This window comes from Notamacropus eugenii, chromosome 5 (assembly GCF_028372415.1).
Source record: "Notamacropus eugenii isolate mMacEug1 chromosome 5, mMacEug1.pri_v2, whole genome shotgun sequence".
In the NCBI taxonomy this organism is placed as follows: Eukaryota; Metazoa; Chordata; class Mammalia; order Diprotodontia; family Macropodidae; genus Notamacropus; species Notamacropus eugenii.
The window spans coordinates 106,252,319-106,266,437 of NC_092876.1; the positions used below are offsets into that span (position 1 = coordinate 106,252,319).

At 41.1% G+C, this 14,119-nt stretch overlaps 1 long non-coding RNA gene across 4 annotated transcripts in view; it reads left to right on the forward strand.

The window, feature by feature from the left end:
* The first annotated feature begins 10,286 nt into the window (after positions 1–10,286).
* The window catches only part of LOC140504999 (uncharacterized), a 45,659-nt gene continuing 41,826 nt past the window's right edge, over positions 10,287–14,119 (forward strand). Inside the window, exon 1 of one of the 4 annotated variants that reach the window (XR_011967309.1) lies at positions 10,287–10,589. This is a non-coding gene — a long non-coding RNA (uncharacterized lncRNA). The remainder of the gene's footprint in view (positions 10,590–14,119) is intronic. The other 3 variants (XR_011967307.1, XR_011967310.1, XR_011967308.1) reach the window with 3 other exon arrangements.

Sequence of the window (14,119 nt, forward strand, 5' to 3'; positions counted from 1 at the left end):
GATAAAGCCAAATTGTGAAGGCTTTTAAATTCTCAACAGAAGAGTTTGTATTTTATCTTAGAGGTAACAGGGAGCCACAGACAATTCTTGAGCAGAAAACGTTCCATAGAACTGTGTTTTTGAAATACTAGTGTACCAGGAATATGGATGGTGGGTTCTAGAGAGGATAAAGACAGGTTGCAGAAAGATCAATTTGGAGGTTATGGCAGCAACCCAGGTGAGAGGTGTGGAGGACTAAGTTCATAGTGATATGAGTGGAGAGAAGAAGACTGCAAGAGATAATGGAGGAGACAGAATGAAAAACTGATTGGATGGTGAGATGAGAATGAAAGCTAAGGATGATGCCTTAGTTATGAACCTGAGGGATTAGAAAAATGGTGAAGATAAGACTAGGAGCATTTGGGGTAGGCAAGAAGAGGTATGATACTGTCTTCAGTATATAAAAGACTGTCATATGATAGTATTACGACATTTTGAATTGTACTAAAGGACAGAAGTTAAATCAAAGGGAGGTGGATTTTGGCTTAATTTACTAATTAGAGCTGCCTAAAATGGAATGGGCTGTTTAAAGAGGGAACTCTCTGTTCCTGGAAGTTTCTGGAAGTTTTTAAGTAGAGGTTGTCAGAGATTGTTGTTAAAGATTTCTGCATTGAAAGGTCAGAATAAATGACCCCTAGAGGTCCCTTAGAGAGAACTCTAAGAATCTGGGATTCATTTTACTCTAGGTGTTCTACAATCTCTTATAAACTTCTCTAGAATTTATTTGACCAACAGGGGAAAGATTAAGTCACTCATTACATCTTTTAAGTTCAAGTGAAGCATTTTTGCTCTCCTTCAAAAAAATAGGTAACTGATAGAATCATACTAAGGATACTTGAAAATAGGTATTCTGATTGGTTTTTGAAAAAGTTGAAAGAATTACAATACAGTACAGTGGATGGAGTGCTAGGATTAGTCAAAAAGAAGTGGGTTCAAATCCTTCCTCAGATACTGACTAGCTGTGTGACCCTGGGTCAAGTCAGTTCACCTCTCTAAGCCTTTCTTTCCTCATCTATAAAATATAGAGGGGTGGATTAGATTGTTTTAAGATTCCTTCCAGCTCTATGATACAGTGAACAACAAAGCTAATAGCTACTAAAGCATGGCCTGTTTTCCAAGTCATTAACTCACTCTCTCAAAGAATCTTAACATCCTTAAATTGTTAACAAGGATATCATAAAGTAAACCAGATTCTTACGAAAGAAAATCAGAAAATACATGTTTAGTAACTTGAGAAAGTTCAAATAAGAGGTGAAAATGTTACTTAACCTGGTCCATCTTAGAACATGCCAGACACTGGAAACGCTAAGTGTTTACAATCATGTATACTGGCAGTATTATATTTCCTGATCTATTTTTGAACTTCTCCCTTTGTATGGCTCATATTAATATGCTTCAATGTTCACATAAAATATATAGACTCTAAACCAAGCGAGTCATCTGTGTGCGTACAGAAAGTTGAACATGTTTTATTTCTCCGTCCTCTGAAGGAAGTTCCACCATATGAATTGTAAGCCTGAACTTGTAAACAACGTAACATGCTCAAATCAACACACATAAGATACTCTATCTATAGTTTTTTTCAAGAATCAAATTCCAGGGAGAATTTTTGAATTGTAGTTATTTCTATTAAATCTTGATTTACGAGAACTGTATGATTAACATTAGCTAGAGAAAATGTTAATATCGAGAGAAACAAGGACATTATACAATTGAAGAACCACACAGATTCTTCACCTTAAAATGTAGTATTCCACAGTAGTTGAATTTAAATAAAGACAGTTTGTTAGATCAGTAGACAATTTAACAAACATTGGCTGAGCACCTGCTGAACAAAAAGGCCTAGAGGGTAAATACTAAGGATGCATAGACTGAAATGAGACATTCTAGACTTTAAGGAGCTTATGATCTAAAGGCAAAAATAATATGTATACACAAATAACAGACATCTTTCCACTTAGCATAATTAGTTCTGAGAAAATATTAAGGGGGCATAATTAGTTCCAAGGAACAGTGTTTATACGTGCATAGTAATCAGTATGGAAATAATAAGCTAGTAAATTTGAGGGAATTACCACTGGGGCTCAAGAGTTAGCTTAGATAGTTACCAGTCGTTAAATCTGTTCTGAGTGATGGTTTATCATATAAAGTTGTCATAAGAGGATTTCACATTATTATAACTAGAGTTGGGTTATAAACACTATTCTTGGCATCCATAGGACTAATAGAAATTAGAATTTGATAATTGTAGGAGAGAGAGGAAACCTAAGCTTTTCCTGGTTCCTCAAACTGATTTGCATTTATCCTGTATTTACTTAACTGTGGGCATGTCGTATCCTGCCCAATAGAATGTGAGCTTCTTGAGGGCAGGGATTACTTCACTTTCATATCTGTATCCCCTATGACATAGCACAGTGCTTATTGCATATCAGGGGTTTGATAAATATTACTTGATTCATTGATACACAACTTTAGGCATATAATCTTTGATTCTTCCCTTTTGTTCACTGTCAGCTACCATTTATTAAACACCTACTGTGTGGGAAGCACTGTGCTATCCAGTTACCAAGAGACGTGCCAAGTCCATCTCGATTTCTTGTGGTGTGAGAATACTAGATTTGCAGGCAAAAGATCTGGACTTGAAGTTATATTCTTACTGTCTTCGGAAAGATTACTTCTCTTTCCTAATTCTTAGTTTCCTCCCATATGAAATGAAAGAGTTGGATTAGATGATCTCTAAGGTCCCTGCTATCTCTAAGATCTCTTTCAAATTCATCCTTTCCCTCTCTGTGCCACCGTTCTGATGTTGTCCTTCCATTATCACCTGCTTGGACACAGCACTGCTATACTCTGCCTACTTCAGACTTTGTTCATATTTTTTCCACAATTTTATTTCTTACATTTTATTATGTTACTCCTCTGCTGAAAAAAATTTCCATGGCTTCTGCCATTGAATAAAGTCCAGACTTCTTTAGCTGTTTTCAAGGTACTACCCTCCCTCTCCAACCTTATTTCATATTAACCCCTCCATAACCTCTACCTGCCATTCAAAGTGAACTACTCCCTATACTCACCTCCCTGCCCCCCTCAAAAAATACACTGTACCCTTTCCTGACAAGGCCTTCAGGCTGGTGCACTTAATTCCTATGCTGAGAAAGTCCTCCTATCTCCAGTTTGACCTTATTTAATATCTTAACCATTCTTTTAAAAACCAAACTCCATTGCCATCCCCTCCCTGGTCTTATTTGACTTCACATTAGTTTTTTGTTTAATAAGTCACCAATGCACTTACACAACATTTTCCATCGTTGTTCAGTCATTTTTCAATTGTGTCCAACTTTCTGTGATCCCACTTGAGGTTTTCTTGGCAAAGATACTAGATTGGTTTATCATTTCCTCTTCAGCTCATTTTATAGATGAATAAACCAAGGCAAACAGGTTAAAGTGACTTCCCCAGGGTCACACAGCTAGCAAGTGTCCTGGGGTCAGATTTGAACTTATGAAGATGAGTCTTCCTGACTTAAGGCCTGGCACTCTATTGAAGATGCTACCTAGGTGCCCAATGTAACATGACATTATAGTTATTTATATTTGCATCATATCCTCCTTTAAGCTTTAGGAGGGAGAGTCTTACTCAAACTTTGTATCTCCCCTCAAATGTCTCTAACAGTAGTCATTTATATTTTTTTAATAAATAAATGAATGAATGAATGAATGGGAGTTAAGATAGTAGTGGAGAACTACATTAATTCCAAATATTTGAGGGATTGTGATTTGGAATAATAATAATATCCTCTGTAGGTAGCTCCAGAGAATAAAATTAGAGCCAATAAGTAAAGATTATTTAGGGAGGCAGACCCTTTGTACGGTGCTCCTCACACTTTCCAAGCCTAGAGAAATTGTGTGAACAATGGCAGAGACCAGAAAGCACAGTAGTAAGTCCCTTCCTTAGGAGTAGGATTTTGAATCTTCCCAAGCATCTAATATATTTTTTTCCGGACACTAATACATGTTTGTTTTGTTGTTTTTATTTGCTAAGTAATAGGAGCCACTGAAGATTTTTGAGGAATGGAATGCTGTGAGCAGAGTTGTGCATTGGCAGCAGCATTTAGGATGAATGAGGAGGAGGATAAACTGGAATTAGAAAACCCTCATCTTTTATTGGGGGTTGGAGGTGGTGGTAGAGAAGGAAAAGAGGAGACAGATGCTACAGGTACTATGGAGGCAAGACCAAATCAGGACTTTGAAAATTAAATAGGGAAGAGATGATTGAAAATGACCAAAGGATGTGAAATTTCAGACCTGGATTACTAGAAAAATAATGGCCCTACTCATAGAAACAGTGAAGTCAGAAAGAATTGTTGGCAAGGAGAAGATAATGAGTTAAGTTTTTGGAAAGTTAGAGTCTGAGATCATAATAGGACTAAATTTACATCCAAGGGTGCTAGAAACAGGAAAAATAGCATGGCAAAAGACCATATCATACCTTAAACCCTGATCTGGATATAGGTGAGTGATGCAGTAGATGACATTAGTCAGTCAACCAGCCATCAGGTATTTATTAAACAAGCACCTACCATGTAACAGGTATTGTACTAAGCACCGGGGATACAACAAAAAGCAGAAACATTCCCTGATTTCAAGTAACTCATAGTCTAATGGGATAGACAATATGCAGACAACTTTATACAAAAAGATACATAAAGGATAAATTGGAACTCATCTTTGGGGAAAGGTACTAGTATTAAGAGGGGCTTGGGAAAGGCTTCTCACAGAAGATAGGAATTTAGCTTAGGCTTGAAGGAGACCAAGGAAGTAAGAATTATAGGTGTCTAGGACAACCAGTGACAATGCTCAATGTGGAGAGGAGGTATCTTATGAAATGAACAGTAAGGAAGCCGGTATCACTGGATCCTAAAGTTATGTGGATGGAATTAATGTGGAAAGGCATCAGGAGGCTAAGTTATAAAGCACTCTAAAAATCAAACCGAAGGATTTTATATTTGATCCTAGAGATGATAATAGGAAGCCACTATTGAGTAGGAGGTGACATATTCAGTGGAGGCTGGATGAGAGTAGGGAGATCAAGCAGAGAGACCAGCCAGAAAGTTGTTGCCTTCAGTATGAGATGATGAGAGTCTGGTGATGGTATTAGAGGAGAGAAGGAGGCATATGAAAAGATACTACAAAGATAAAATCAGCAGGCATTGTGAAGTGATTAAGTTTTGGGGGTGTGAGGAATCAAGCATGATTCATTTCAGTTGCTAGCCAGAGTGAAAGCCAGGGTGGTGCTCTTGATGGTAACAGGGAAATTACAAGAGGAGAGGGTTCTGGGAAAAGAGAATGAGTTCTTTAGCATTAAAATGAAGTCAAAAAGGCCTGGGTTTGCATCCTGCCTTAGACACTCTCTAACCCTTTCATTCTCCTTCTATAAAATGGGGATAATCATCAGGATCTAACTCACAACGTTTCTATAAAAATAAGAGAAGATGTATGAAGTGCTTAGTTCACATTGCTGTTTGTTCATTTAAAATATAGGACTGGAACTAAAGACAAGCATAAAGCTGGAATTACAGGTCAATAAGGGTGATAATTTGAAGACACTGAAGTGAATGATACCACTAATGTGTATAGAGAGAAGACAGTTGCTTGCAAGACCTCAGAATTAAATCTGTATCTAAGGGACAGAAGGAGAAACAGAATTTGAATCAAAGTTCTATGTCATGGAAGCATAGAAAGGATAAATTATCAAGGGAGTGATGGTACATTCAGCAGTGTCAGAGGATTTAGAAGATTAAACCTGGTAAGAGACCATTAGATTTAGCAATCAGGCAATCATTCCTGATAGTTTAGTACTGGGGACAGAAACCATATTATGAGGGGTTGAAGAAAAATTAAATGATGAAGAATGGTAAGTAATGAATGTATAATGTTGCTTTCTAGAAGTTCAGCAGCAAAAAAAAAAAAAAAAGGAAAAAAGATGGAATTTTTAGTTTGTTCTCACAAGGGAAGACCTGAGCATGTTTTTTTGGTAGAGACCAAGTGGAGAAGGAGAGTTTGAAATGCAGTGTTGTTTGTAAAGTAGCATGTAAGACCTTAAATTTCATAGGAGATTGTTCCTCTGGGGTAGGCATTGTCCAGAGAAGTTAAGGAAGGGATAAAAGGATCAAAGATACTAACCACATCTTTGGTGGTCCAAAGTACTAAAAGAGAGGAAGAAATTTAATATTGAGGGTTCCTATTAGTTATTTAACAATAGTCTAAAAATCATAAATCATATAAATAAGGCAGTTTTAAAATGTCTTAAATATAATGGATTTGTGAAAAAAAATTGCCATATTCGCAAGTTTGAACAATATTCTGTGTGTAAGTTTCCACCAGCAGATTGTGTGTATACTATGTCATACTGAACAGGTGTTGACCACTGTGAATAAGTATTGAAAAAAGAATATATTTTTAACTTCACAGTTAAATTAAGCATTTGCAACAATACTTAGGCAGCATATCTTAGGGTACTTAGGTAGAATGGGGAACAGCTTTGTCATGGAACAAATAATTTTAATTTTTTGTGAGGATGAGGAAGGGAAATAGCATTTATGGAAGCTCCTACTATGTGCAAGGTACTGTACTAAGTGATTTTTAGACCTATTATCTCATTTGATCCTCACAACTCTTAAAGGTAGGTGCTATTTTTGTCCCCATTGTACAGTTGAGGAAACTGAGGTAAACAGGTTAAAGCAAGTTGCCCGGGGTCACACAGCTCCTAAGTGTCTGAAGCCATATTCTGTACATTAAAGACAAAAATGTTAGAAAATTACTGGAAAAAGGATATAGCTAAGGATCTGTGACATTTATTTGAAAATACAGTCAAATATTATCATCTTTACTACTTATAATATTCATTTAAAAAGAGTAGAACTCAATTATTGCACAGTATAGACCAGTAATGGACTAGGAGACCAGAGTAAATAAGTATAGAAATTCCATATTAAGTAGCACCTATTTAGGTGTCTTGCACATAGCAGATAATCAATATTTGTTCATTGGATTTAAACCAGTATTAGGCATCAGAACACTTGTATAGCCCTTGCTACTGGAGTTATGAGCTGCAGTAGAAATAAAACTGTCTAAATCTAGCACCAATATGATGATTCCCTCAAAGGGGCTCACCAGGTTGTCTATGGAGGGATAAGCTAGCCCAGGTTAGAAATGGAATAGATCAAAGCTTTGTGCCAATCTGCACTGAAGTCAAGCCTGTGAATGGCTCTCACATCTCTAGCCTGGGTGACATAGGAAGACCCAGTCTCTACATACACACACACAAAAAGGAAAAATATTGATTTAAACCAGCAAAATATTGTTTCTTTTAACATATATAGTATAAATATAAACTATTATCATAAAAATTTTTGGATTTTTTTTGTCATTGTGACAAAATGATATTCTATAAAATCCTACTAAAACCTAACTACCATTAGCAAAAGACAATTATTTATACCCTTTAGGATTGGTAGCACAGATACACCACTTCAAAGGAAATCCTCAAGGATTCTCTAAGTCTGACAAAAACTGACATGGAATCAAGTGGAACCAGGCAAATCCTGGTTCTACACACTACACTGGCTTACCTTTTTCCATGAGCTAGATTCTGTTATTATCCTAATTTTGCAGTTGAGGAAACTAATTAGTTTTAGCCATGAACAGCAGTTTGGGAAATAAAATAAACTTAAAAGTATTGATCCTAATTAAATTTAGAAAAAAAATCCAACACATATTTTTTTGCTTCTGCACTTTACACACCTTCAAATAAATTGAGTCAGCCAACACTCAGACTGTATTACAGAACAGATCTGAAAGGCACTAGGTCAAAGGTTCTATGATAATTGAGTAAGCCCTAGTCTTACAATAAGTACCAAGAGCATACTACTCTCCTTAGGATTTTCACCACTTTATAAACAGTATGCTCTACTCTGATGTTATTGTGGAGTTGTTTCTGACTCTTTGTGACCCCATCTGGGATTTTCTCAGCAAAGATATTCTGATATAGGTAAAAAAATAAAACCTACCTTTGGCGAATAATTTTAAAGATTGCTCTCTTTTTAAACAAGCTTATTGACCTAAGCATCTGTCTTACAAGTTGGAATACTAATAACTTACTGGTGATGAATTTAGCAGTTTTCAGAACATCCTGGTATCACTATGAAATATATTTCAGTATTCTAAAGGATTCAGAATTTATTTTGTGTGGGTACACACTCTACTTTGAGATCCACAGGCCCCCTAAGTCAATGGATAGATTTCATCAGGTCCATAAACTTGGACAGAAAAAAAAAGTTTACATCTTCATTTGCACTAACTTCTGACTGAAATTTGGCATTCCTTCAATTCATTTAAAATATTCTGAGAAGGATTCTACAGGATTCATCAGGTTAGGAACAGGATCCATGACACAGAAAAGATTAAGAACCCTAAAGAGTTACTCATCATCCTGATGACCCCACAAACTTAGTTATGCTAGTCTTTCAAACAGGCACAATGTCTCCATTCCAGAGCCAGGACCAGAGCTATTTCCAGCTTGATAGGACCTTCCCCAGAGTGTGTTCCATTAGATAGTCTTCAAGAACCTAGCACAGGGAGAGGTAGTCATTTCATGGAAGCTGGTGGGTAAAATAACAGTGCAGTTCAGTAAGCATTTAACTGCCTCCTATTTGAAGGGTATTCTCAAAAAAGACAGTTGCTTCCTCAAGAAACTTCTATCCTCCCCGAGTCTGTAACTACACAGCGAAGTACAAAGCCCACTAGTTCTTGAACGCTGTGACTTTCTTTTTTGTTTTTGTGTCCCAGTACCTAGCACGATGCCTGGTGCACAGCAGGCACTTAATAAATGCGTATCGGCTGCAGACAAAGTAATTTCAGGAAGCCTGTACTAGCAAGTGGTGACCATGAGGGAAGGCTTCTTCTTGGAGGCTGAAGGCGAGCTCGAAGGAGAGACCACGGGGAGGAAGAAATGCATTCAAGCCTGGAGGACAGTTCTGGAGACAGCCAGTAAGCCAGCTAGCCAACGTGTAGAGCTTGTAAAGGATTTGGAATAAAGGGAAATGAGTCCAAGGGGAGGTGAGGAACTAGCGTATTCTTGAACAAACAAGGGGCCATTTGAGATTTGAGGGGAAGGATATATTCAGACCTCTATCTTAAGAAGACAAATTCACTGTTTTGTGAAGCATAGACTTGGAAGCAGAAGTGGAGAGAATCAGGAGGACGAGGCAAGGAGGCACGCGCAGAGGACAGCCTCCAGTGGGCTGGGCTGGGCACCAGAGAGAAGAGGATGCCCGTGGGAGAGCCAGAGTGACGAGGGTGGCGGTGGTAGGGCAGCGTGGGAAAGAAACGCGGAGCGTGAGGCTCAGACAGAACCGGAGGTCGGGGCAACCTTCAGAGCCCGGAGGGAGCCAGACGCAGCTGCCACCACCTCCGCCGGGCCTTGCACGGGCGTGGGCAGACACTCCTTGTCCAAGTGGTCACAGTCGGAGCGCTGGACAGCCTCTCGGTGGCCAACGCCTCATTTACACATGTGGAAACTGAGGCAGGTGATAAGCGCTGGAGCCGGACCCAGGGAGGCTCCCCTGCGTCCGAACTGAGCGGCACAGACGAGGCCAATGAGAGGAGCTACCCCACCGGACGCCTACAACGGACCGCACACTTGGACTTCTCTCGGTGTAGTCCGCAGGACCGAGGGAGGGATTGGCCCTGGCCAGGGGCGGCCTGGAGGGGGGCCGCTTGGGCCTCCCAGCCTTCTCCCCTCCCCACCTCGTCTCTCGAGGTGCCCCCAGTCCCCGCTCGGACCGTGGCCTCGGCGGCGCGCGTCCGTCCGAGCGGCCGCAGCGCGTACACGGACGGCATCGCGCTCCCCGCCTGGGCGCACAGGCAGTCTTACGAGCGTTCTCTGGCTCCGGGTGTTTGTGAAGGGTCGGTTGCCCGCCGTTTTCTTTTACGTTTATCCTAAACCACACTTGTTTACTCCAATCAGTTCATTAAACGGCAAACTACCTACAGACCGTTGCTGTTTTCTGTAGCAGTTAGCTAGATGTCTGCGGTTGAGAGGCGAAACAGAGGAGAGGGAGGGAGGGAGGGAGAGAAGACGCATGCGCTGTCACAGCGGCTAAAGGCTGTTGAAGTGGGGGGGCGCGAAGTTTGACGCGCATGTGTACAAGCCTTGAGGGAGGGGGGGTGGAGAGTTGGGTGGGGTTTTGCGCATGTGCAAAAGTTGTTGGGAAAGTGGAGCGGGGAGAGGTATTGACAGTAGTAGATGCCCGCGTTCCCGGCATGCCCCGGGGCGGCGGGGTTGGCTCTAACGAATTTGAATGAGGAGCCCCTGCGCTTTCGGCGCCATTTTCGAGTGATGCCTGATCGCATCAATTCAGCGGGAGAGACTGGTCACTCTGATCCGGGTGGAGAACCCCATTGATAACCCGCCGAAAAATCACCAAAAAATTTTTAAAAATTTTCTGTAGATGGAGGCGGTTCGGGGAGCTTCTTTGGGGCCAGCGCCATCGGTAAGGAAGCTGAGGACACGGTGGAACGCCACTAGGGAGGCGGCAGCGGCGACAGAGGGGGAGGGGGCTCTGGGGAAAGAGCGCAGAATCCACCCGCACCCAGGACGGGAAAATTCCCCCAGTCTGGGGACCGGGGCTAACCTGGGCGGGAGGGATAGGGCGGCGGCCGGTGGGATGTGGCGGGAGAGGGAGCAGTGGGGGAGGGGAGCCTAGTTTGAGCGGGACCCGGCTGAGCCGCGCGGAGGCCGCCGCGGGATCTGTCATCCCTGCCCCTCGCGAGGGCTGAAGGGAGGGGGAGCTGGGGCGGGGGGCGGCAGGTCCGGGGGGTCGCGCTCTCTGACAGCGGCCGGCGGGGTGTGCCTCGGCGCTTCTCCCGCCGCGCACCCGCCTGGACTCCGCATTTCGGAGTTCCCAGGAGCTGGCGCCTCGCGCCCTTCTCTTGGGCTTCTGACCCACTCTTCCTCGACACGGGAAACTTGGGGGGGCCCGGCAGCGGGCCGCGCTTGACCGCCCGCCCCCCAGGTGGACACTTGGTCCTCCTGGCGACCCTGGCTCGGGACGTCCGGAAAGGAGGGCTAGCCGCTCCCCCCCCCCCCCCCCCAGCCGCTGCCCCCGGCCCAGCTCTGGGAGCCAGCAGGGAGGGGACTTGTAACGGCGCCTGATTTCTCCTGGGGGGTGGGGGGCAGCCCCGCTCTGGCCTCTGGTTCCCTCCTGCGAGTTTGTCGGTCCCGGGAGCGGTGAGGGTCCCTTCGGACCTGGTTTGGTGGCGCTCCTCAGACACGTCGCCGAAAAAGGCGACGTGCCAAGCGTTCGTTCCCCCGAAAAGTCTTCCCTCGGGCAGTCGGGGGATTCCTCCGGCTCCGCCGCTCGTGTCCGGGGGGAGGAAGGGTGACTTGTGGCCGCGGGCGGCTCGCTGCTCGCCTCGCGTGCGGTGCCTTGTGCGTGCGGTGCCGATCCGGGCTTCCTCCGTCGCCCGCCTGGCCCTCCCTGGCGAGCACTTGGCGCGTGGGGCGCTCGCCCCGGGAGCTGGGAGTGCTGCAGTTCTGGGGCTGCTCACGAGGGGAGGAACGGTCCGCGCGCTGCTGGCGCAGCCTGGGCGCATTCCGGGGGGACTGGGGCGTAAGTTCCCGGGGGGCGGGGGGTCACGAGCCTTGCTAACCGGGCTTCTCAAAAGAAGAACCCAGCGTAGGGGGAAAGCAGGCTGATGCTTTTCAAATTTGGGGTGGTATCGGACCCCAAAAGCACGGGACTGGAGGGCATAGCTGTCTCTTGCCCCCCTGATTGGCTGGCGAGAAGCGGTTCGCGAGTTTGAAGGTTGAACTGGATGGTGGTATTTTCGATTTCCCCCTGTCCTTGGGCTAATTAAATGCTGAGAATCTGTACGTTTTGCTTTAAAACTCCTGTGACTTGGAAATAACTAATTAATGCAAGGTGAGCAGCGAAAAAGGCTGTGAAAGTTTAAAATCGTTTTTAAAAAGATTTTTCAGCTCTCTAAAGATGATGATTTTAAAGTAAAACAGTAGAGACCGTGACTTTACAAAATGGTCATCTTAGGCAACACATTTAAAACTTTCTTATTCTGAAAACGTTAGTTTTCATTGGTTAATGAAGCAAGTAGGCATTCTTTTTAAGAATTATAAATGTTAAAGTTGGACTTTATTTACTTTTATTTAGATCTTTTTTCTTTGAAAGAAAAACATCCTGTTTGTGTGAGTGAATACGCAAATTTTAATTTTTATATATGTATTCACACACATACATGTATGGACACATGCATTTTAACCAAATTTTAAACTGAAAAGCTTTTCCTACAGGTTTTCGTGGGTGGGAAATAAAACTTTAATAAAGGTATTTCATAAAAACATGAGAAAACACAAGATTTGGTCAGTCTGCCATTAATGTTCAACAAATTTATGCTGCTTCATGCTTTAAATCACACAATAGGTGAACGTTACGCATGTGGTGTACATCTCATTTAATTCTTTTGGTGGGTGCACTACCTAGAAACGTCCCTTTCACGTCTGTAACTTTATTTTTTTGTAATTTGTGCTTGTTTCAATACTATTAGAAATAGATTATTTTCCGATGTGTATCTGAGACTGTCATTCTCATTTCAGTTGGGCATGATAAAAGAAAGGTGGGTGTGGTTTTCCAAGAAAAGTAGTAAGGACTAATAAATTAGGTGGCTGTAGATACTGTGCAGATAATTTTTTGTATTTCTTAGGTAGATTTTCTTCATATTTTGACTCATGAGGGAACATTTTCATTTTGTTCTTAAATTCTCGCATTAGGTAAAGGATATGTTCTTAGAAAACATGCAAGCAATTTTTAAATAAAATATTCAAAATGAAGTAATTTTTGTGACATCCGTATTGATGAATTTAAACTATCTTGTGATCGGATTAATAGCGTTGCTTGTAAATAGAATCTTGTATATATTTCATTTCTAAGTTGTGTAGTTTAAAGAATATCTCATTGAAAGAGGTGTTACCTTCAAAATATTTTTAGGTAATGAAAGTATTAAATGATCACTTAACTAGAACTGAATGTGGGTCATAATTTTGTTTTTTTACTTCTCATTTTCTTTAAAGCTATTATAAGGGTTTTCAGAAAAAAGGAAATGTTGGATTTAATAATATTGTTGGTCAAATTTTACCTTAAAGTGCCATTATTTTAAATTTATTTTGTGCTTAGAAAATTCTTCACATGAAAAAGGGAATAATTTCTTGAATTCAGATGCAACAAATACATCGTTTTGAAATTGATATATGAATGGGTGCTAATTGATAATGATAATAAAAATAACTAGATTATTTAATGTGATTTCTAGCTAACAGTGAAACTTGATTCGGTTTTTGTGATAAGTAGATATATATTCCAACAGGTGTAAATTAAAAGTGTGTACTTATTCACCTTTATTTCTATATAAAATAGTGTTTTATTAGTTACTAAACATGAACACAGTACTTTGCCAATAATCGTGGTTATTATATATTGTGATAATAGGGTGGTTTTACTTTTTATTTAATGTTCTGTTTACTTGTAGTGGGAGTAAATTATTAGGGTACTTGCTTGGTATCATGTGGGTTATCAGAATATATAACTATAATTAAGATATTTTTATTTATAAAAAGTGTATTTTTAGTTTGTTAATCATATTCAGTCAAGCAACAAACATTGATTTGAGTGCCTACTATTTGCCAGGTACTGTGGTAATCAGTGGGCATGCAAAGAAAGGCCTCCCCCCCCCCCCCAAATCCTAATGTTATGCAAGATCTTAAAAAAAATTATTTTTTCATTGAAAAAATGTAATTCTTTTGCTACAATATTAGCATTTTATGTATGTAGACTTCTGTATTAAAACATTGTATATTTTTCTAGTCACCTTAATAATAGATTTTTAAATACTTAATATTATACAGCCTATGGCAATACCAAAAACGCTTCATTTTTCAGACTTTTTCCTTTTGTTATATTTTTAACTGCCTCCATTTAGGGTCTTGTGAAGCCTTTTGTTTAGAGTTTTTTTT